General features: G+C 39.5%; 1 protein-coding gene across 2 annotated transcripts in view; it reads left to right on the top strand.

Moving 5' to 3' along the window:
- TAFA2 (TAFA chemokine like family member 2) overlaps nucleotides 1-22,821 on the top strand; it is a 192,084-nt gene that overhangs the window by 142,853 nt on the left and 26,410 nt on the right. The window lies entirely within an intron of this gene.

The raw sequence follows: 22,821 nt of genomic DNA, 5'->3' as shown, positions 1-22,821 counted from the left end.
TGAGGGAATTTTCAAGCACACAGAGGGAGGTATGTGGATACCATATATACATAAGAGGGAGGTCTTAGGAGCTACCAGGTGAGGCTGGAAGATGTTAGTGGGATCGGTCAAAATATGAGATGGAGGCATCCACTTGTCTATTGTCAATCTGTCAATCCTGCTTCAGCAAACTTTTGTCATATATGCTCAATGTCTCAAACATGGATAATCTTATCTACTATGGAAGTTTGTCCCAGAGATAGATTCTCTTAAATGAGAATGCTTTGTGTGCAGCTTTCACTAATTTAATTCTGAGTGTAATCAATGTTTAAATATAGAAACAAAGGAAGATGATAGTTATTTTAGCAGGCACGGGAAAGAAAGATATGAGATATTCTTATCTAGCTTGGGCATTAGTTGGAAGTTTCAGTTATATCAGGATCAGAACTTGATCCCAAAATTGCTATTTGCTTGAAGATAAAATAGAACACTCAGTTGAACACTTTCATATTGGTATCTGTCACTGCAATCTAAAATGCTAATACAATATCTGTTAGAATTCAGTAGATAACATTCCTTGGTCTTCTGCCAGGGTATAATGGAAAATAATTTTCTCTGATTGCCAATATGCCAATAGTTCTGATGCTTCACTGGGACATGGGTGCCAAAATCATGGCAATAGCAGAGTTATGCCTGTTTCTTCCCTGTGCTGCCAGCTCCATCACAGCAAATGGCTGCCTTCATTTTTGCCCCCATTCCCGCTGCCGCCTTGGTGATGGAACTTGTCTGTCCTTGAGGCAGCCATGGAGTGAGAAGTTGGGAAGTCGTAATGAGATACTATGCGTTTTCCTTTACATTGATCACTTCAAAATATTTCTGTTTGTATTTGGCAAGTATGGTTTCTTGATGTTTTTTTAAGACACGTAAAAAGGGAAGTGGTTAGTAGTTCTTTATTTTGGGCCTGATCTTGTCATCCTAATGTCAAATTTTTATTAACTTTCCATGAATGAGTACCCAGGATCTTTTCCTTAGATACATTCAGCACTTGTGTTGCAGTGGTAAGGAGATGACTGCACAAAAGATTATTTTCTTGTAGAAGTTACATAGTTGATTTTACAGCTTGAAATGCCAAACTTCTTAACATTTTCAACCCTTTTATTTATTAGTGTTATCTTCCTTTAGATAGCTGGCTCACTGATCAGCTGTTTTTTTAGCTAATTTCTGTTTTGGAAGATTAAGCTTTCCTTTGCTTTTTTGTTAGGAAAATATTGTAAGATGTTAGGGCTGAAAAAACACTGATAATATGCTTGCCCTGCTGTTACTTTTTCCTATCATGAGTAAATGTTGACATTTTCCTAATACTGGAATCAGATCTACTTTTCCAGTTTTATATTTTTGGTTTCAAATTAGTCCTGCTGATTTGTTATGTAAACTAAGTAATGCAGTTTGCTAGATTCCTTTGTCCTTATACCTAGGAAAACAGTGCTTACATTTGCATGCCACAGTTTTGACTAAACCCATAAAAATAGTGTGAAAGAAACAGTTAGCCCCCCTAGATGGTTGTCTTTATTCAAATACCCTTGGTTTAATAGTACCACTCTCTTGGATCTGGTGTTCAGAATTTTCCTTGTTGTTTCATTAACTTCTTAAGTGCTCAATTAATGTAGCATATAGTAGTATATTTTTGTTAGCATTTCCAGATTTAAAATATTATTTTCTAGGCTTACAGTTATATTCTGAACTTTTCATTTGCCTTAATGTATATTATGTGATAGATAACATCTGAAATAAACTTTTCCTTAGAGTAGAAAAGGAAAGCAATGGATGTTAGATGCAGCTGTGATCAGGGAGGAGGAGAAAGACTGTTTAGTGACCTGGAATCCTGGAGAAACCCAACAGATTTTTCTTTACTGGTATGACAAGTTTGTTTTTTCCTTTTTCCTCAGAGAAACACTCATAAAATTTTATTAATATCTGGGACTATCAAACAAAAATATAATTGAAAAGATAATCTGAATACTTTACAGTTTCCCTTTCATTATGTTTTCCCAAATTCAACATGTTGAGATTGTGCCATTTTTATAGGGTCAACATCACATTATAATTAACAGTATGATCCTTAACAGTATCCAGATATGTAAAATGACTGTAATGGCATGATTAGGGCCAATTCTGTCTTCAAAGTCTAGATCTGGTTTCAGGTATGGAGGCCATGTACCCCAGTGCTAGTCTTAAAGGTTTTCTGCACTGCCCCTCAGGCTTTCCAATATACATTCCATACATACTACATACATTCCATACATGCAGTGATGACTGCCCTGTATGGTATCTACTGCACACCTCCATTATCCTGCTCAGGGGAGTTCACATATTCACATTGGGAGGTTTGTGCCTGGAAAATGACATCCCGTGTGGAGATTATTACAGCAGCATTCAGGGGATATGTTAATCTGACTTTCATCTGCATTAATTTTCTGCTGGTAATGTCTAAAGACTATGCCCTTCTCTCTTGATACTCTTCACTGAATTTACTCTATAGCGGTGTTAAGTAATTGCTTGTACAATGTCATATTTTAGAACAGCTGTTCTTTAGTCATACAAGTGGCAAGGAAACATTCAGAAACAGTCAGCTATTCTGGGGAATAGCAGCAGAAAAATCCTTCCTGTGTTTTGGGTTGCAATCTGTAAAGTTCCTTTCTGAAGAAAAAGTTTTATTTCTCTACTTTGGGAGGCTGAGGGGGATTTGCCATTTTAAGGCTTATTGGGGCAGTCTTTCACTGTAGTAGGTTTTGAATCATAGACTCATAGAATCATTTAGGTTGGAAAAAACCCTTAAGATCATGGAGGCCAACCATAAAGGACTCGATGTAAATTTGTAAACAGGTCTCATCTTTTTAGAAGGTGAGGGAACTGATCTGAGCCTAAGCTGCAAAAACCAGAGGGTGCTGGCTGACAGCTGGCTGAACACAAGCCAGCAGTGTGCCCAGATGGCCAAGAAGGCCAGTAGCATCCTGGCTTGTATCTGAAACAGTGTGGCCAGCAGGACAAGGGCAGTGGTCATCCCCCTGTACTGGTGATGGGTTCAGTTTTGGGCCCCTCACTCCAGGAGGGACATCGAGGTGTTGGAGCATGTCCAGAGACGGGCAATGAGGCTGGTGAAGGCTCTGGAGCACAAGTCTGATGAGGGGTGGCTGAGGGAACTGGGGTTGTTTGGTCTTGAGAGGAGGAGACTCAGGGAGGACCTTACCGCTCTCTACAGCTGCCTGACAGGAGGCTGTAGGCAGGTGGGGGTCGGTCCCTTCTCCCAAGTAACAAGTGACAGGACAAGAGGAAATGGCCTCAAGTTGTGCCACGGGAGGTTTAGATTGGATATTAGGAAAAAAATCTTCAGTGAAAGGGGTGGCCAAGCATTGTCACAGGCTGCCCAGGGAGGTGGTGAAATCAGCATGCCTGGAGATGTTTAAAAAATGTGTAGATGTGGTGCTTAGGGACATGGTTTAGTGCTGGACTTGGCAGTCCCAGATTGTCATTGTTTAACCTCGGGCCAGTGACTAAGCACCATGCACTCGCTCACTCCCCCCACAGTGGGATGAGGGAGAGGACTGGAAGAGTAAAAGTGGGAGAACTTGTGGGTCGAGATAAAGACAGTTCAATGGGTAAAGCAAAAGCTGTGCATGCAGGCAAGGCAAAACAAGGAATTCATTCACCACTTCCCATGGGCAGGCAGGTGTTTGGCCATCCCCAGGAGAGCAGGGCTCCATCATGTGTAACGTTCACTTGGGAAGACAAACACCATAATGCCACATGTCCGTCCCCCCGTGCCGTCCCCCATCCCGTCCCCCGTCCCCCCCCCCCTTCTTCTTCCTCCAGCTTATATACTCAGCATGGCGTCATATGGTATAGAATATCACTTTGGCCAGTTCGGATCAGCTGTCCTGGCTGTGTCCCCTCCCCGTTTCCCTGTGCTCCTCCAGCCATTTTGCTGTCAGGGCCTAAGGAACTGAAAAGCCCTTGACTTAGTATACACATTACCCAGCAGCAACCAAACTCGTGTGCTATCAACATTGTTCCCACACGAAATCCAAAATACAGCACTGCACCTGCTACTAAGAAGAAAATTAACTCTATCCCAGCTGAAACCAGAACATGGATTAACAGTTGTACTTAAATGATCTTAAAGGCCTATTCCAGCCTAAATGACCCTATGATCCTATTCTATGATTCTAACAGCTCCAAAGAAGTGAAGCTTGCATCTGTACACATGCATGTGTGCATGCACGTGCACACAGAGATATGAGGAGAGGCTTGGATGAAAGAGAAAAAGGCAAGGTCATCACTGATGAAATAGCTTACGTGGACCATTTCAGGGTTTTTTTAGATGATTATAATTTATTTATGGGAGCTTCACAAAATACTACGTGCTTTTCAAACCTAACTGAAAACTCAGGAAATTGTCCACAACATCCAGTTTCAGGTATCTCTCTTAAGTACTCCAAAACACCCTTCAGAGCTCATTCCTATCACAAAGTGGGAACTCAGCCTTTCTGTGTAGGTGTGAATACTTCCCTGAATTCATATACCAAGGAGTTTGCAGCCTATTGGAAACCTTCTGGAATTTTTGGAAAGTCTCTTAGCAGGAGGACTGTTTGGATATTGTTTTATCTGCCTAATAATTCTTCTCCTGTATCGTGGTCATAATGTCCAAATAAAATTGTAAAGGCCTTATTTTATTTCTACTGTTCAAATGAAGTCTCATGTTGCAATTCAGAAGCCAGTGAAATTTGGTCCGTGACAGAGTCATTTATATCTGTATATTGTTCTGCAAATATCATTCTGTTGTGTTAAAAAAGATTTGGTTGTAAAACGTGGATTTGATGTCTGCTGTGTTTCTCATAGTTGAACTAAAATATGGAGTTTTGCAGAGGGATAATGCAGAAATATTGACCTTTCCATTAAAGTGTGAAAGTACCATTTAACTGTGACCAAGAAAACCCCGCTTCTCCACACAGACGGGAGCAAAGCCATGGCATACTGGAGAATGGAGGCTGGCTTGAGGGTTTAGAAGGCAGAAAGCAGGAAAATCATAAAAGAGCAGTCTGCTTTGTGCAGCGCTCTTTTACCAGGTTGAGCAAGAATTCTGTCTGCAGTGATGAGGAGGCTGAGGCAGGAGCTGCCAAGTCTGTCTTGTTCTTTTTTTCCCCATAGATTTGTATAACTCTTGTACTCAAATTGTTCTCAAGTAAATGCAGTAGACTTAGAATTCTTTCTGCAAAATTATTCTAGCTTCAGTATCAAGTGTCCTTGAATGACTGAGATATAAAGCTGAATACGTGGGTTATTCTGGGTGAGTGCAGAGCTGCAGAAAGGATATGCTTGAGAAAACTGTTCTGTTAAGACCAACACAAATCTTGGATGCGTTGTGCCATTGTATTTTTAGGTGGAAGTTCTTAGAATTGCTTCAGCTGGGCCTGTCCTCCAGGACCATGTCTGAGAGGAGAGCTAGGGCTCATAAGGAGACTGGCTGACTTGCTGGGAAGGTCAGAAATGTTCTGGATCCAGGATCTGAACCCAAGACTACGTATGTGTCTGATGAGAGGGGAGAAAGGATGAAGTGGTTAAGCCTGTAATCCAGTCTCAGTGAAGACAATGAATCGTGGAAAAGACTGAAATCATCATTAGATTCCTCCAAGGAACTGGAACACTAAGGAAAACCAAAGTTAAGTTTTCAAAAGGTGACAGCAGAAAGTATTGTACATATGAACAAGAAAATGAAAAGATTTTAAAAGTAAAATACTTATTTAAAACTTTGCTCAGTTATGTTATGTAAATTTACTACTGATAAGAAAAAAGTTTACTGGTGCTGAACTTTCATCTAAGATGCATTGGCATGTGTCAGATTAACTGTGGAAATTTTGTGAAATGCAACCCAAAAAGGTGTGCTAACTGCTAGACACCGCAGAGTGGAAAGTAAGTATATTTCCAGTGAGTGAATACCGAGAAAATAAGCATCTGGAAGAAATGGGAATTTTGGATTCTTAATTGCATCATTCATCCCAGAACATCTGCCAGAGATGTTAAGAGCAAATATAACTGTATCTGAGAGAAGATATAAGTTTAAATAAGGAAGGAGGAAGAGTAATATTGTGCCATCTTGTTACACCGCTGCATGCTGTGCATATGAAGGCTGTGTAAATCTCTCTTCTTCTAGTTTTGGTTCAAAAACACCTTAAGAGAATAAAAAAAAAAAGTTTCTATGCCTATGGTTACATTCTCAGAATATGGGGAAACCCAGAAAATCTCATTTATGACAAGTAAATAATTAATATTTTGCATATTTTGTCCGTTGTCATAACAATACATGGTATACTAGGAAGCTGGGTTGCGGAACACAAAGGGCGCCCTGGAAACACCTGAGAAAAGCATTAACTTTTCATCCTACTTAGCCACTCCTGTTCATAGTATAATTTAGATGAGCACAAAGGCTTCTTTACTCTTCGCTGGCACAACAGTCTTGGAAACTGCTCTTTGGGGATTGCGGGAATTAAGTGCAGTCAGGCCCTCTGCCTAATATTAGGGAAGGAGATGGGATGGGATGGGATGTAAACAGCTAAAAAGTGGGGATTTAGGAGATTCTTCATTACAACAGTGCAAGGACAGTGCTCACCAGTCTTATCTCATGCCTTTCTTGGCTTTTGAGTTTATGCCCTGCATCATTTGATGTGTTTTCTGCTTGGTGGTTTAAGGACAGTGCGTATTACCCACCCTCCTGTCACAGCATTACTGTCATTACATTGTCCTGTGTTTACAGTGAAAAACAGCTTGTATAGATGAAAATGACTGAAGAGCTTAGCTACTAGAGAGGGGTCAGGAATACTGTACCTCACAAATCTGAAACAGGTTTAATTTTTAATTTTCTTTTAAAAAATAAATACCAGAAAGGACCATTGCATATTATTGCCTGTAAAAATGCCATATTCTAGAATGACTGTTCCTTAGTTATAGAAGTACCCCAAAAATTTTCAGAATCAATGAGCTATTTTTGAAAATAGCAAAACACAAAATTATTTTATTTTAATTGTTTTGGACTAAGACCTCCATTAATAGATTAACAACATTTTCTGTTAATTTTATTGGTATTAGGAAGTTTACGTTTTTTCTGAAAGTCAGAGCAAATAAAAATTAAAATAATCTGAATGGCATGTGGAAATCATACTCTTATTTTTTGCAGTTCATGTGGTTTTTTTCATCACAGATGACATTTTACAGTCATTATTTTTTCATGTTTCTGAAAAAAACAATGCTAGTCTGTTCAGTACTATTGACATTAAATACTGAAAGTACTTTAAAGTAATGAATTTGCTGAAGCAATTACCTTTCTCAAGAGTAGTTCTTGCTTCTGTTTTCAAATATGATTTAGTCTAATGAGCATTTTTTAACTTGGATATACAGTAAATCCTGTTAAGAACTCACATTTAAAACTATCACACTAAGCAGTGGTGTATGAAAAAAAAAAAAAAGTAAAATAATCCCTTATCAGACTGATCTTAGCTGCCAGAAAAGCTCTCCTAAAAATCTGTTCTTCTGTTCTTTTGTCCAAACAGATCTGTAGAAGTGATTATAAACTAATTTGCTCTTCTGCTGGGCACTAGGAATACAACAGTCTGCATGTAAGCAGCATTATGACCCACACTAAAATTATGAGAAAATGCCAAATTATGGCTTATCCTAATAGAGTCATTGTAGGAGAGGAGTGCTAGACTATAAAATATCACTCTATTTTTCATAACAATGATCGCTAGGGGGTAACAATTTCAATAGTTTTTAATGAAGTTTTTATGTTTGGCATTTATTTTGTACTTTATTTATTTTATGGACGAATCTCCTAGGTTCATGCCTAGTAAAAATGAATAATTAAGGAGGAGATAGATGGGACGCATGAGATTTCTTTCTTGCAGACAACCTGGAGAAAAATGTGGAAAAGTTATTTTACAGCTATGGAGTGTGATCTATAAGCTTCAGACTATTTCTCTGTCCCTTTATTAAAGCGAATTGTCTACAACAAGAAAATAAATCAGTGATGCGGTTTAAATTCAGGAAGTCTGCCCGAGTCCTCTAGGTTTTAATTTGTTTTTTCTTTGCAGGATAAAGTTCATTGTTTAAAGAAAGCTTTAAAAATCAGTCTAGATATGCCGCTGCCATAAATGGTAACATTTTTAAAAGCTCCTGAAATAATAGCTAGGGGGAGTGTTTCTCAAATGTCCTTTTGCTTCTTCCTCTGACTTTAGTGTTATATCTGAACCTGAAAGTCACTCCTCTGCTGAGTCCTGGCAAATGTCTGAGATCTTAGAGGTCAACCTTTCAGCGGAGAATAAGTCAGTGGATATATTTTAGCTTGGTTTAGTTATACACATATATTATCAGTCCTAGAGCAGCCATGGTTGTAGAGCACTGACCTCCTGTTAGGCCTGTTCCAGTGTTGTGGTCATGTCAGATTCTCCAGAGGGCAGTCTCCCAAAAGGAATGGCAAACCAGGGACCAAGTCATGTCTCCGCTAATGTAGCTCTTTCCTTTAGGGAGCAATCTACTCTTGCACGCTTAAAATTCAGGTATTACCTCCTGGGGATGCTTCTGTCTCTAGCTCTGGATTGATTATACAGGGATGTCCAGCTTAGAGTAGATGCCAAAGCTGTAGACATCAATGTATGGTGACATGTGTCTTTGCTTTTATAAGGAGCAGTGGAACCTCCACTTTCTTTATTGTTACAATAATCATATAATAAATGATGGTATAAAGATTCAGAAAGTGAATAAAAATGTCAAGATGCATTGTTACGTTAAAGTTTTGGATCCTTCTACTTAGAGATACTTTCTTGTATGTCCTTGACTGTATATGTATGTAGGTATTTATGCATCTGTATAATACTTGAAAAAAATAAGCAGGGATAAAACTACAAAACCCCAGCAAGTCTGTCCAGTTTGCAGGTTCAGACACCGCTGTGCCTTGATTTTGGGGCTCTGAACTGCTGAAATTCGGTTTCTGTTCATTCAGCCAACAACATATTTATGTAATACCTGTGTTGCTAGACTGTAGATATGACTGTACGGGAAAGGAAATGTGAATGAATGTGCCACTTGCTTGAAGAGGTGAGATAGAGGACCAGAAATAATCAGATATAATCTGTATTATGTAGTATACTTGCCAAAGTAAAAATCCAAGTGAAGAGCAGAAACAAACCACAAATATCAGAGTAGCTGTGTGTGAAATAAAAGGAAATTCAGTGTCCATGTTTACTTTTTTATTGTGGGTCTTGTTCCTCAGAAATTATAGGTGCCCAGTCGTAATATAACACCTAGGCAATGCAGCACTTTCGTGTAAAGAATGAGGTGTTAGAGCAAGGCTGTACCGCTGAAGTCAGGAAAGGCTGGCGCTGTGCTGCATCTTCAGTTTCTGATTTCCCCATTTTCTTGCTTTGTGTTACAATGCTCTGCTAACTACAGCTGCACCTGGAGGATATGTGCTAGTGTTATTCTCAAGATTTCCCTGGCCTCTGAGCTCTGTGAAGATGAAACTCCCGCTAGATTTGTGTGTGCGATCAGACAAGGTATCTCATGAATGGCGTTTTGTCAAATCCTACAGCGTATCCCCTTGCTGTTTGGCTTTTAAGGTGGTGAATTGAAGGGGAAGGTGATTCTTGTTTTGTGGCAGTCTTCCGCACGCTAAAGAACCTTATGCTTGGCTCCCTTCACAACATATCAGTACCGTGGACCTGGGCAATTATTTAATGCTCATCTTTTTTTTTTTTTTTTGATGTGCATTTTAGAACTAAAGCAGTAAAAGTATTTGTCACGAGTCAGTGTAGATACTCCTAAGGAATTGTGGGAAGTTGATTATTTCCCCATAACAATTTCATCTAACCTTGAAAAGAGGCACAGCACTATGGATATTTATAAATGGCCACTGGTCTGTTGTCACTTTTGACATGTTGTTAGGCACTGGGAGACAAATACGCTGCACTACTATGCATTGTACATGGCATTCAGCTTTGCACTTGGGACTTTGAAAGAGTATAAAGTAGCTCACAGATAACAACGGCTTCTCAATCTGCTGATCTTTCATTATTTAACTAAAATTCACTCTTCAGAGCAATATGAGGGTTGAAGTTATGAGGCTCTAATGTTGACCTTTGAGAGGAAAACCCTATGTTAAAGTAGCAAAAAGATGAAAGGATGTACACAGCCAGTGTATGGATGCTATAATTTTCTGTGCACATGGTCATTTACTTAAGTGATTCCTTGCAAACTCCTATTAGCAACATTTGAATTAAAATTTGACCATTACTTTTTAATTTGCATTGCTCCCTGAGGGCCTACCCCTCTCTTTTTCTCCACTCACCCTTTCACAACGGTGAGAAAGATGTGAGACCTGTGGATGTCTCTTCAGACTGTCCCTTTGGCATGAGCAGTCTCTGGCACCAGTATGACACTTTGGAGGGTGCCTCATTCCTGGTGACCGTGGGAGCATTGCTGCAGCTCTTTTGGGAAAGGATGGATCTGGGTGTTGAGTAGCACAGCAAGGAGGAGCTGTGGGAGCTGCAGCTGGTGAAGAATGGGAAGCTTGCCTTGAACAGCAGCCCCTTCACCAACCCTTGCAGCAGCAGCAGCAGCAGCAGCAGCAGAGCACCGTAGCCTTCCTCCTGCTTCATGGCAGGAGGCACAGTTGCTAGGTCACTCTGTGAGTCTCACGTTCAATGCAGGAGGCTTGACTTCTCTGGGGAAATGTAAAATTAGTTTACTAATAATTTACTTACATTCTGCTCCAGGTGTGCTTTTTATGGTTCCGGAAAGCTCATGACCAAGAGTTGCCCAGCAAGCTGTGTCTCAGCAGGGGTCTAGATACACAAGGTGCCCAGCTTATTTCATGGACAGGCAGTAATGAAAAGGAATCCTGAGCTGGCCTGGCATGGCCCCTTGCATCCCTGGGTGCAATGTGTGAGCTTCCATAGAAATACAGGGCAAAATTCCAAGCATGAAGCCATGTCCTTATTTTCTGAAAAAGTCCCTGAATAATTATGAATTCTTTTCCCCACCATATCTTGGTTTTTAATAGGTTTCTCTGGAAGGTGTGAATTACATCAGATGCTTTCATTACCTGACAGTTTTTACAAAGCATGCTTCTAGGGTTCTGGGAACTGTGATGTTTTTGCAGCTTCTGACTTGGATAGCAATGAGAGTGGTATATATGTTTCCTATCAACAGCTTCTATTAACCAGAGTTCTTTCAGAAAGAAGTGCCAGGGAGTCTGCTAGGAGCATCTTAAAAGATACCTTTTCAGCAAGAAGAGATATCTGAAAGTATTATCTACTGGGAATCCTTGAGCAAAAATATTCTTGATTGCACAGCTCTGAATGGCTCTCCTGGCAGTTTCTCCTCTTTTGCTTTGCCTGTTGAAATGTGCTTTCTTTTCCTCTCTTGAAGAATAGACAGCCTCTTCCCAGGCCATCGAGTTTCAATTCATAGACTCTGTCTAGATACTTATTGATTCATCATGCCCATGGCTTAGAGACTTGCTATTTATATGGAATCAATAATGTAGAGGGAAGGTTGTAGCAGGGGAGATCACTCTAAAAGGGGATTTCACAGGACTAGACATGTGCCTTGTTAGCAGTTTTTTTCTAAAGGCCTGAGTTAAGTTCCTCCCTTGACTCTGTACTTCAAAGAGCTTGCCTGGGGCTCTACAGAAGCAAGCTGAAACTTAAAATTAAGATCTTTCTTTCAGATGGTGAGCTGTGTGCTGGGACACCTGACAATTTCTCTTAATACATGCGGGGGAGTCTGAAGCACTGTGGGGAAGTCCTGGAAGGCAGGGGTGGAAAAGGAAAAAGAAAAAAAAAAAAGTTACGTAGTTTTCAGAAAGGGTGTGCATGTGTGCCTGCAGTTTGTGGAAGGAATATTTTAAGGTATATTTGATAACTTGGTTTAATTAACAGATTAAGTAAAAATGCATTACAGAGCTGCAGAATGGAATGTGATGTATTATAAAAACACATTACAGATTTAAAGAAGCTTTAAATTAGTACAGAGATACCATTCTGTCCAGTCATGAAGATATATACAGCAAAGCAAAACAAAGCCAAGACAAACCGCCAAAGAAAGAAACTGACACACCAACTAAAACTTTATCTGTAAAAAACAAGCCAACCAGCCAAGCAAGTAAGAAAGCAAAAATCTTGGAGAGGTTTTAAAATGTGGAATTTAAAAAAATTAAATGCCTTTTATAGCTAAGATATTACATTTCTTCACATATTGATGCGATGAATCTGCACACACGTATGAATGTAAAAAAGTATTCTTACAATCTTATGGTATACATTTATTTAAATAGCTTTTCTAGATGAAAGAGTGCACAGGTGTACATAACTGCCTTTCTGTATAGAAGAGGGATATAGAATGACTCAGTATTCTGAATATTATGCTTGGAAAAATTCTGCACAATGGGAATCTTGAAGTTGGCAGAATTTTCATAAGTTCCAGAGTGTTTCTGTTATAGTGTGTATTCTAGGACTGATTAGCTTAATAGTTCTTCAATACAGATATTAAACAAGAAATGTTCATATTCAACCTGAGAAAAAAATCTTTGTGCTGGTTATTTGGAAAGTAATTGCTTTCTCTTTAGTCTTCGTTTTATGGTGGAATTTCCTAAAAATCTTCCAAATCAGTTTGGAGGGGTTTTGCATGCTTTTCTAACCTTGAAAAATCTTAGTGCAGGGTGAATAAGGGACACTAAGAATAATTCTTTAAAAATGAAAGTGGAATAAACCATTAATACTTTGATAATGGAATTCATGGCAACATTCAGGTGCTTGAATATGAATCAACCTTCTTATTACTGAGATCTATTACCTAAATAAGTTTCTGCACCTTAATAAATAAAAAAAACCCCATTAATTGTGGAAGCGAGATCACAGATAAGCAGCTAGATGTGTGTTGAGATGGAAATTGAGCACAGGGACCCAGCTGCATCCTTCTTTGGGGAAACCATGGTTGTCATTCCCTAGGTTTCAGCTGCTGTCTCTGCAGTGGCCTGTAAAGTCCACTGAGGTGCTTGAGCTATTTTCTAATAACCACGAGAAGCCTGAAGGCAGGCTGTTCAAAAGGACTATTGAATTTACCTCTCCACCTTGTTACACTAATCCTATTTCATAGAGACTCCCATACATAGCACTTTTCTTAAGACGCTGCTTCAGGTGAGGGTTGTGTGCCAGAGGATCATTCAAATATGTGGTGGTAGAAAAAAACCTTTTGTGTCTTTTTTTTTTGTTTCTGATGCGTCCCTGAGAACGCGTTAATTTGTCATCTAGTGCAGTGTGCCCTGAGACGGTTTGGGTCAACTGGAAAGAAAAGAAAATGAATAATGAGAGTCATCTAAGGAAACAGGGGAAACGTATTCCCCATAAACTGTGTAAGCTACAGTCTTCTGAAGCCCTGAGACTGAGGAAAAAATGTGGGCTTTTTTGTGTTCTGTCAGATGCTGAAGGCTGCTCTGAGACATGTGCTACCGCTTCTTGCTGAGTCGAGATATTTGGCAGGAGGCCCACAGAGAGAGTAGGAGAGAATAAAAAGTCTTTGTGCCGAATGTTCTTTTGAGTGCCTGAGAGCGGGATTGGTCTTTTTTCTCTGTGAAATCATATAATTAGTAATCTCAAACCTCAGCCTGTTAATTTACGAAATGTCTGCATGCTTTAATATATCATTTGCTCAACATGTTTGGTAACAACCTCAGAGATACTGGGGCTTTTGACTTCCCGTAGTATTTATAAACTGTGCCTTGCCCTGGGTGTTTCTCCGCCAGCTCCACACAGGCTCGTTTTGTGGATGGTGTTGGCCCACAGCTGATAGAGAGGAAACGCGGGAAGCGTTTTGCCTGCAAAAAGCAAAGCGGCTCCATTTCTGGCCCCTAGGGAAACACACAGCCTTTGCCGCCGTCAGCATCCTCTCGTCAGTGCCTCTGCTCAGCATACGGGCAGAATGGTGGAGCTGCTCCACCCTGGGCACCTGTGGCGGGAGGCGGTGAGAGACTGGGGGGCTGGAGAGACGGGGGGGCTGGAGAGACGGGGGGGCTGGAGAGACAGCGGGGCTGGAGAGACCGGGAGGCTGGAGAGACAGGGGGGTTGGCTGCTGTGGGGGAGCTGGGCTTGTCGTGAGCACCAGGCAAGCGGCAGAAAGCTCTTCTCCTCCTCTTCCAGCAGGTGAACATATAAAGAGCTGTAAGATCCTGAATGATCACTGCTTGTGATCTTGTCTCTGAACCCTCTGTGGTTTCGTGAACCTAGAGATCATCTGAATTCAAAATTGGAAGCGGGACCTAGGCAGGATAACACTCTACGCTGAGAGGTGGTCATATGAAGAAAAGGAAATTATCCTTCAGGCTACCTGAAAATTAGTTGTGTTTTGAGTTCCTCTGTCTTTGGCTAAAAGTTTGGTGTGAAGGCATCATTTGTAGCCATTGCCGTAAAAAGTCTCTGACATTTGTGAGAGAGGAGATAAGCTTATTTGACTAAGGCTGGCTCACTCCTGCCAAAGGACTGATTGAATAAAATTAGCCTCAGTAACGGCCAGGAGGATAAAATCAGATGGCTGTGAGCTCTGCAGGTCCAAGAGATCCTACATGAAGTGCTCCATCTGTGGTTTTATGTTTGTAAAGATTGTGTGGCCAGCTGGGACCGTGCCAGCTTGCTATGTTATTTCACTAAGTCTTTTTCTTTCTTAGTGGAGATAACTCAGTCCTTCAGTCCATTTCAGTGCATTGGTTTCACTAGGGGAATATGTGAGGCTTGATCTCACAGGGTCATTAGTGAGCTCTTCTCGGGGGAGTGCTTACATTGTAGTTTTCCTTGATTTTTTTCCAAAAAGGAAAAAGTCTTCCCACACAGATGGCTGTAACTGGTGGCTGGCAGACAAGCTGATGGATGAGATTTTTCTTTGGCACTGTGCAGAAAAGTATGCTTGGCAACGTGACTGTGGCAAACCATTCATTAGCTTTGTTTTTAAAGGCTACCAGAGATGCTGTATGCATAGTGTTGTCATATGAACTCTGCTTACTATCCTTCACCCAAGTGGACTCACCGGTTAATTGCATGGTAGAGGCAGCCCAAGGAGAGGAGCCGGGCTAACATCTGCAGAATAAACACTTACCAGGAATTACTCTTGTTATTTTAAAGTGTTTCTCTCAGGAGAGAAAACACCACATTGAATCCAAGAAGCCTGGGCGGGAGGGGGCTGCAGTTAGCAGGATCTTTTGGGTATGTGTTACCCACAGGTGGCACTGTAAAAATCGTCAGTCCAAGCAATCAGCTCTGCTGTTTAACAATTCACCTGAGAACCTGTCCCGAGATGCCAGAGACATCAGAGTAAAAGAGAAATGAAAAGCAATGCCGTACTTGTAAGCTAAATTGATTCTCCACTGCTGTAAGCAGAGCATGGTGGGTGATCTGTCTGTCTGAGTTTTTCAGTGCCTATGGTGACTGAGTGACTTTTAGTAGCTATAGCTAAGGTGCAAAGCATGGAAATGTGAAAGCAGTAAGACCTCAAATTCCTATCAATAAGGTGTGTTTGTAGGGGGTTAGAAGTGTTTGCATGGGAAGGAGTTGTCCACATCATGGCATTACCCAAATCAAGCAGAAAAAAAGGTCTGCATGGCCTCTGGCATAGGATAGACTGCTTTCATTAAACAGGGCACCTTTTCTGCTTGACTCACTGCAGTGTTTTGGCATGTGCCTCTCTACAGCTATTGATCTGCTGATCTAGCAGGTAACCTACCTACTATGAGAGAGTCACGTTGACAATCTGTGTACATTTCTTAGAAGCAAATGTTGAGGGTTAAACGTGATTTTGCCAAATGCTGTGTCTGCCTTCCCTCATTTTTTTTTTTCCTTTGCAAAACATTTCTCGCGCTTGCATGTGTTACAGGTTGGTGAATACAGTAGCTGAGTAGTTGTGAAGCTGCTGCAGCTCCCTATCCCCAGGTTTTGCCAATGGTGAGGCTGAACATGTATCCTCCTTAAACACATATGGATGAACATACAGACACACAGACTCACAGACAGAGTACATACAGAGCCAACCACGCAGATCAATGCAAATGAAACAAAATGTTTTTTCTGGCACCCACATTAATGCATACAGCAATCATGCAATGGATGGCCCAGTCCTTTTCCTCTTCCCTGGCTGATTAGGATTGAAGTCTGCTAGTGGAGGGAGATACATATATATACAAATAGGCAAAATGGATCATTCCAACAGCTGGTTTTAGACAGTCTGACTGATAACTGGTCCAAGGTGCCCTCATAGTGCCAGTTGCTTTTGCTCAGATTCATGAGCCCATGAGGTCTGTGATCCCACGCCAGCTGCAGGTAATCAGATCTCTTAATCTATGACCAACTAGTCTGACATAAATTTCCCTAGCATTCACGCATACCTGCTCACAGAAGAGAGTTCACCAACAAAAATGGTAGAAAGGGGATTTAATGAGAATGTAGGATAGATTGCAGGGTTTGAGCACGAGGCTCAGCCAGGCAAGTGTACTGATGTGTAGCTGTTTATGCTTCACTGGCCCCGCTTATCCTGTCCCCTCTTATCCTGCCCCCTTTATTGATCATGCTTGTGCCTCCCTAGTCCATCCTGACCCCGTCCTATTCCCTGTCCCTGGGCCTAAGCATCCCATGATGAGTCATATACGTTTCCACAAAATGTCTGATGTCAAATTTTACACAATCTAAAAATCCTGCTCCCCTGATGACAGATCCTAGACCCCTGTATGCAATAAGTCCCTTGAGTCTGCAAGGCTTTCTGGGGAGGTAGTTTCTTGTGTTGACTCATCTCAGTGGATTTCCCATGAGGCCAGGGGCTGATTGCTGCCCTGGATGGCGCTGGGAGCACCAGGTCAGGGTGCTCTGTTGGTGCTCATTAGCATTCTGCAGCTCCTCTGGGCCCCCAGGGTCTTTGTATTTAGCCAAGGGCTGTGCTAAGGTAAGAGTTATTTTGTACATCCTCGGTTCTAGGTATTCCTTGCTACAGAAAATTGTCTCTTTAAAAGTAAGATTTGGTATTTGCTTTTAGTTGCACACTACTTTCAAACTACATGAATGCTTTAAATGTGTGTGGCATCAATGAAATAGATAGCTAAATAAGCTTTTAAGTAGCCATGTGAAATGTAATGATAGTGCAGAATAATTTTTTTTTTTCCTGCTGATTCTATGGCACAACCCTATGTGTCATCTGGAAAATAAAGCAGCAGCATGAGTGCCTTTCCTGAGATGCACCACAAATGTGGCATGCCTTGTCACCACTGAGGACACAGGGATTACTGATGTGTCTGTAATTGATTTTTCAGTTCACTGGCCAAACAGGAAAAAAAAAGAAGAAAAAAAAAGAAAAATACCAAATAGTTTTTTCCCAAAATATTTTGCTTTGTTTTGACAATTTTTATGATTTAAAAAAACCCTTGGGTTTGTTACAGTAATAAAAAATATTGTAACAAAACAAAATCAAAAAAATGTCAAAACAATTTTTTTTGCTCCTCTCTAAGGACACCTACTTTTAGGTGCAGTGTGTAACCAAATTTGACTGGATTTCAAAGGTAGTTGCACTGCTTGGAGACTGTACTTTTAGTAATTGAACTGTTCAATGAAAAACACATGACAACTGTAATGATGGTTTAAAACATGATTTAATAATCTTAATTGATCATAAGTTTCAATCACATATCTAGACTATATGTCATCATTTTTTCAATCATTGTAATAGATGCAATGTACACAATCATCAGAATAAATATCTTAGTTGCAAATCCAGATGTCCCCTTTATTGAAAAAAAATTAAAAATTAGCTCTATCATAGAAATTCTGATCCAAAACCACTGATCAGACCAAACCCATTCATTTCAAGAATTTTGAATCCAATCTTTAAAGGTCATGTTCAGTAAGGTTCCTGCCAATGTGTATCTACCAGTGCTTCGCTGGGAGTCAGTGGCTTGCTGCATGCCAGAGGTAATGAGATGATGACTGGTATGGCAGACACATCAGCTTTTCCGGATGTCTGTGCTGCCAGTTGTCCCTCTGGTGCTTGGAGCTGAAATGAAGGTGTGCTTTCTTTTGTGTTCACATAAGCAAACTGAAGCTTGTGTTCCCAAAATCTTGTCTGCTTTTTTTCCAATTACACTAATGAGTGGTCAAATCAAAGATTTTAGCTTTAATGGAAAGCTTCACATTGCTTATGTTCTTAGATCACACATCTGCAGCAATGTCACCACCATTGCTGATAGACTGTGAATAAACTAAATTCAGATTTTTCCCTACCAGCTGTTAGGTGCATATAAAAGAATATATTGGAAAATATTGAAATTAATTGAATGAAGGAACTGGACAATATATTTCTTTTTCATGTATCTTTGATGTTTAAACAGAGAAAGCTTAGATGAAAATTGTGGCTTAGCTGTGGTTGCATAAGGTTTTGTTGCTTAGATGTGGCAGCTTCTAACACTTATTAAACTATTGAAAATATGCAAAAATACTCTGTGTGTGTGCGGTTTTGTGTGTGAGAGATTTTTCTGGTTTATTTGTATCCTTCCTATCTGCAGTGACACACTGAGACTGATATGACATATTGAAATTACTGAAGTGTAGCAGAAAGATAACCTACATTTGTTTTCCATGTCAATCAGTATGAACAAAGCAAATAGACTACATGAACAAGAAAACCCACTTTTTTCCTAGTCACTTAAGAGCAGGACTGTGATTTAGAGCCCAATCTGGAAAATGGTACATTATAACCACTAATTTTATTTCTTTTCCTGATAACAATAACCCCTCCTCACACACTTGTTTGAGTATTGTGGCTTAGAATAGTGACTAATCACTCAAGGAAACAGATGAAGCAGGCTGGTATCTGCTGAAATATTGTTTGTTTTTCCTTGCAGATGATTATTAAAAGAAGTAGTTCCATTATAGTCCTTAATGCAATTACTCATGTGGATATGGTTTACATGAATGAAGACTGCTTATGTGCCTACTTTGAAAGACTGGGTCACTGTAGTATTTCATATGGGATGTCTTCCTGATTATACCCAAGATGGCAAAAAGGCCAAATTTTGTATCATATTAGATGCAATATGGATTGAAACTCGTGGCTAAGAGTGATTGAAACTCATGGCTAAGAGACATTTCCATTCCTCTCCTTATTGCTGATCTGTTGCTTCTTGTCTTTTTCTTTTTTTTTTTTTTGAGGGGGAACTTTAAAAACCACGGACACAAACAAACAAAGCTTTGCACATTTTACATAGTCTGTCTGACCTCAGAGGAATTACCTGAAATAGAATAAAATAAGATACATTTATTTTGTGTAAGAGTGCAGAGCTGCAGTGTCTGTAAGCCAATATAGGAACTGGTTTCCACAGGAGGCGGTAATCGTGTTTCCATGGCTGCCTGCTCCTGATGCTTCCCTATGGCTGAAACTGCTTCTCAGTAGTCTCTGTACCCAGTTCTAGGAGCTAAACTGGTAGCGAACTATCCCTACAAAAAAAGGGGATCTTTTTCTGCTGGTCTAAATCCCTATTGTTCAGTCATCACTGTCAAATGACAGTGTTCACGCAAGCAAGGGATGAAAGAGTGAGGAAAAAGGGATGAAGGATCTTCTTTTCCTTCCAGTGGCTGTTAGTGGTTAGCTGGGTTTAGCTGTATCACCCAGTTGTGCCAGTGTCTTTGCAGAAAGCCTTCGTGATGGCTTTTTTTTCAGTTTGTACGTGGCTACTGCAATGATGGGGAACCTGCAGACGGAGTTTATTTCATCTAGCCCACGGCAACATGTTTTCTTCCTCTTTGATAATGGCCAGTGTCTGTGTGAATGCATGACCTGTGTGACTTTCAGGAAATAAAAGATTCAGATAGCTGAGCATATATGGGTGTCAGAACCGAACATGAATGTTTAAGTGGTGCGGCTAGGAAATGGTGATCATAACAAACAGTGGAATTCAGAAGATGTTCCTTGATTTGATGCTAGGTTTGTGTATAACACGGCATCTGTGCTAAATACCTTATTTTCATATTTGTGAGCTGAAAAATAATAACCTTGAACAGTAACTTGCCTTCTGACCTGGAAGAAACTTCCAACAGAAGTAGAGGAGTAGGAGCCATAACTTAGTGCCAGGTGCACTGTTCAAATATGACTGAAATTTCATTCACCTGAAGGAAAGAAATTTGAAGTTGCCATGAAGGAACAAGAACAGGTAGAATTTACATACATTTAAAGGTCTTTGCTGTGTATGTTTAAACACACTCTTTAAGTGCATTCAGTTTTATGTAAAATGAAGAATAATAATTACTTAGCTTTGTTTTCCCCAGGAAAATGGTTATGAACACTTTAGCTTTTGGTGTACCAATATCATATTGATTTATGAGATAGTTATTGATGATTTCACTACATGAAAAATGCTGTAAAAGTGCCAGGTTAATTACAGGATATACCATTAATGGGTGAGATATGGTTATGTCTGTTTTCCAAGTTATGCTCTTATAATGGTGCTATATCTTCTGGAACATAATATAAACATATATTATGTTGTGCATAATCATCAAACTTCACAGCCTGTACACATATATATCTCTGAGTCTCTTTCTTCAGTCCTTCACATTGATTTCAGGAAGGATTACTTGCATTAGCAGAGAATGCAGGACTGGGTGTTTGCAGTGGTTTTGAATAATGAATTTCTGTAGGATTCCAGAAACGACACTCAGTTCCTCAAACATTTTCTGCAAAGCAAGCAGCATACTTTAAAGTCTGTGCTAGGAGAAAAGGAAACAAAACCAAAACGTGAATCTCCTAAAGTACTATCCTCCTTTCGTGGAATGGTTCAGTGGCTTAATGAGGTTAATTTGTATTAGGTTGTGGGAAATCCTTTATCTCCTGTATAGAGGCTTTCATTTCACATGAATGTGACAGATACTGTACTTACTGCACTGGAACTTAATTATTTGATAGCATAAGGAGCTGAAATCCCTACGTTTCCTCTCAAGGAATATTCATTGCTTACTCTAGATGGTAAATAGAATCAAGAAGATGGTTGGCCTAGATTTTCAATGTTTGAAATATCTTTGTATACTTTTCTAGGTTGTTTTGGTTTTATACCTAGAAAATGTCAAAGCAGCTTTATTAATAAAGATTCCCCAAATACTATTAGTAGTATGTATGTGATTATTCTTTGTTCTCTCCTATTTTTCATGTATCTTTTCCCCCTTTGAAATGCTTTTCTGTATTGTATATGAATGTAAGTGACCATTTCATTTAATTACACTCATTTTCCATAAGAGCCCTAAAATGCCTGATTTTCTTTCCCTAATTACTACAAAACAAGTCTTTCAAAAGTTTTGTTTCAGTATGAACATTTATCTCACAGAATTTTACAGCAGCTCTCTTAACTGGCTTCCATTTCAGATGGCTGTTGGTGCACATTGTACTTTTTTTTTCTCTTAGCAGGTATATTATGGCATTTCTGTAGGCCTGATAGGGCAGTGTAAATCTATTTAATAAGAGAGCAAGGAGACAAGATTTCAGGATCAGTTATACACATCAGAATACAAATAAGGACTGAAAACTAATATAGTGAAAAATACAATATAGAGAAAAATATAGTGAAGAAAGTGGGACTAAGTTCACATCCTAGCACTAGATTTGCTTTCTTTTGTAGATTCAGTATCGGATTTTTATGTACCTTTCGTAAAATACAAATAAGTGAATTTGTGTTAGTATGTATGTGTATAAGATGTGTAATTGCCTATCAAAATAAAAATTAATGTGAACTTACAAAATCAGCATGTTTGTTCTACTATATATTATACATTTGAAATATAACCTAATAATCATAATAAAATAATATTTTTTTAACATATTCACAAATAAAAAACCTTATAACCATTTTATTGGGAAAAATGAACGTATTTATTTAAATTGTTTTATTGGCATATATACTAGTGAAATTGTTTGGAAAATAATCAAAAGTAATTTTTACAGCAGACTGTGCTGGTAGCTGTAAAAATATTTGCTCAGCATTGAAGGTATGAAAATATCAGAGACTGCAAAATTTGGGCAGATAGTATGAATTCCTTTCCTCATCCTCTGTTGAGTTAAAAATGATACATAATTTAAAAAAAAAGCATTTTTATGCAAAAAAAAAGAGATTTCCCCCTAGATTTCTCATTTATATGTAACATTTCACTGTATGACAATATGATGGATCATGGGTTAATTGTTTGCATTGTGTTATATCATTTCAGCTGTAGTACAGCATGATGTGGTGGAGTATAATCTAACCTGACTAACTAATATGATGCAGTGAGTGATGACAAAGATGACAGACTGTTCAGTGGACTTTGTTCTCCTGAAAATTGCATAATTGGCTGAATGAAATGTTTAGTAGTTTATGTTTTGTTGATGAAGACCCAGGGTCTAATTGCTGCCTGTGGCTTTTGCCTCTAGGCACGTTCTTGGAGTCCATAGCCTACATCAAGTCTGTGCTCCTTCTTGAAGCCTTTTGGGAGCTGATTCTGTGCAATAACAACTGAGTGGATCCAGAGATCAATGTTGGGCTCCTGAAAGCCTGTCAGTACGGCCTTTGTCTCATGGAAGCTCTCATTTATTGTTGCCATTAGGGACATGAAAGGTAGCTGAAGCATTCGGTACATAGGCTTTGCATTAAGCATACAAAAAGTTAAAAAGCAGCAGAAATAGAGGACTTAAGGATACTGTTAAAACACATACTGCTTTGCATAATTAATATTTATCCCTGTACAAGGT

The sequence above is a fragment of the Falco cherrug genome, chromosome 5 (assembly GCF_023634085.1).
Source record: "Falco cherrug isolate bFalChe1 chromosome 5, bFalChe1.pri, whole genome shotgun sequence".
NCBI classification, from domain to species: Eukaryota; Metazoa; Chordata; class Aves; order Falconiformes; family Falconidae; genus Falco; species Falco cherrug.
This window is presented reverse-complemented; position numbering and strand designations above follow the sequence as displayed.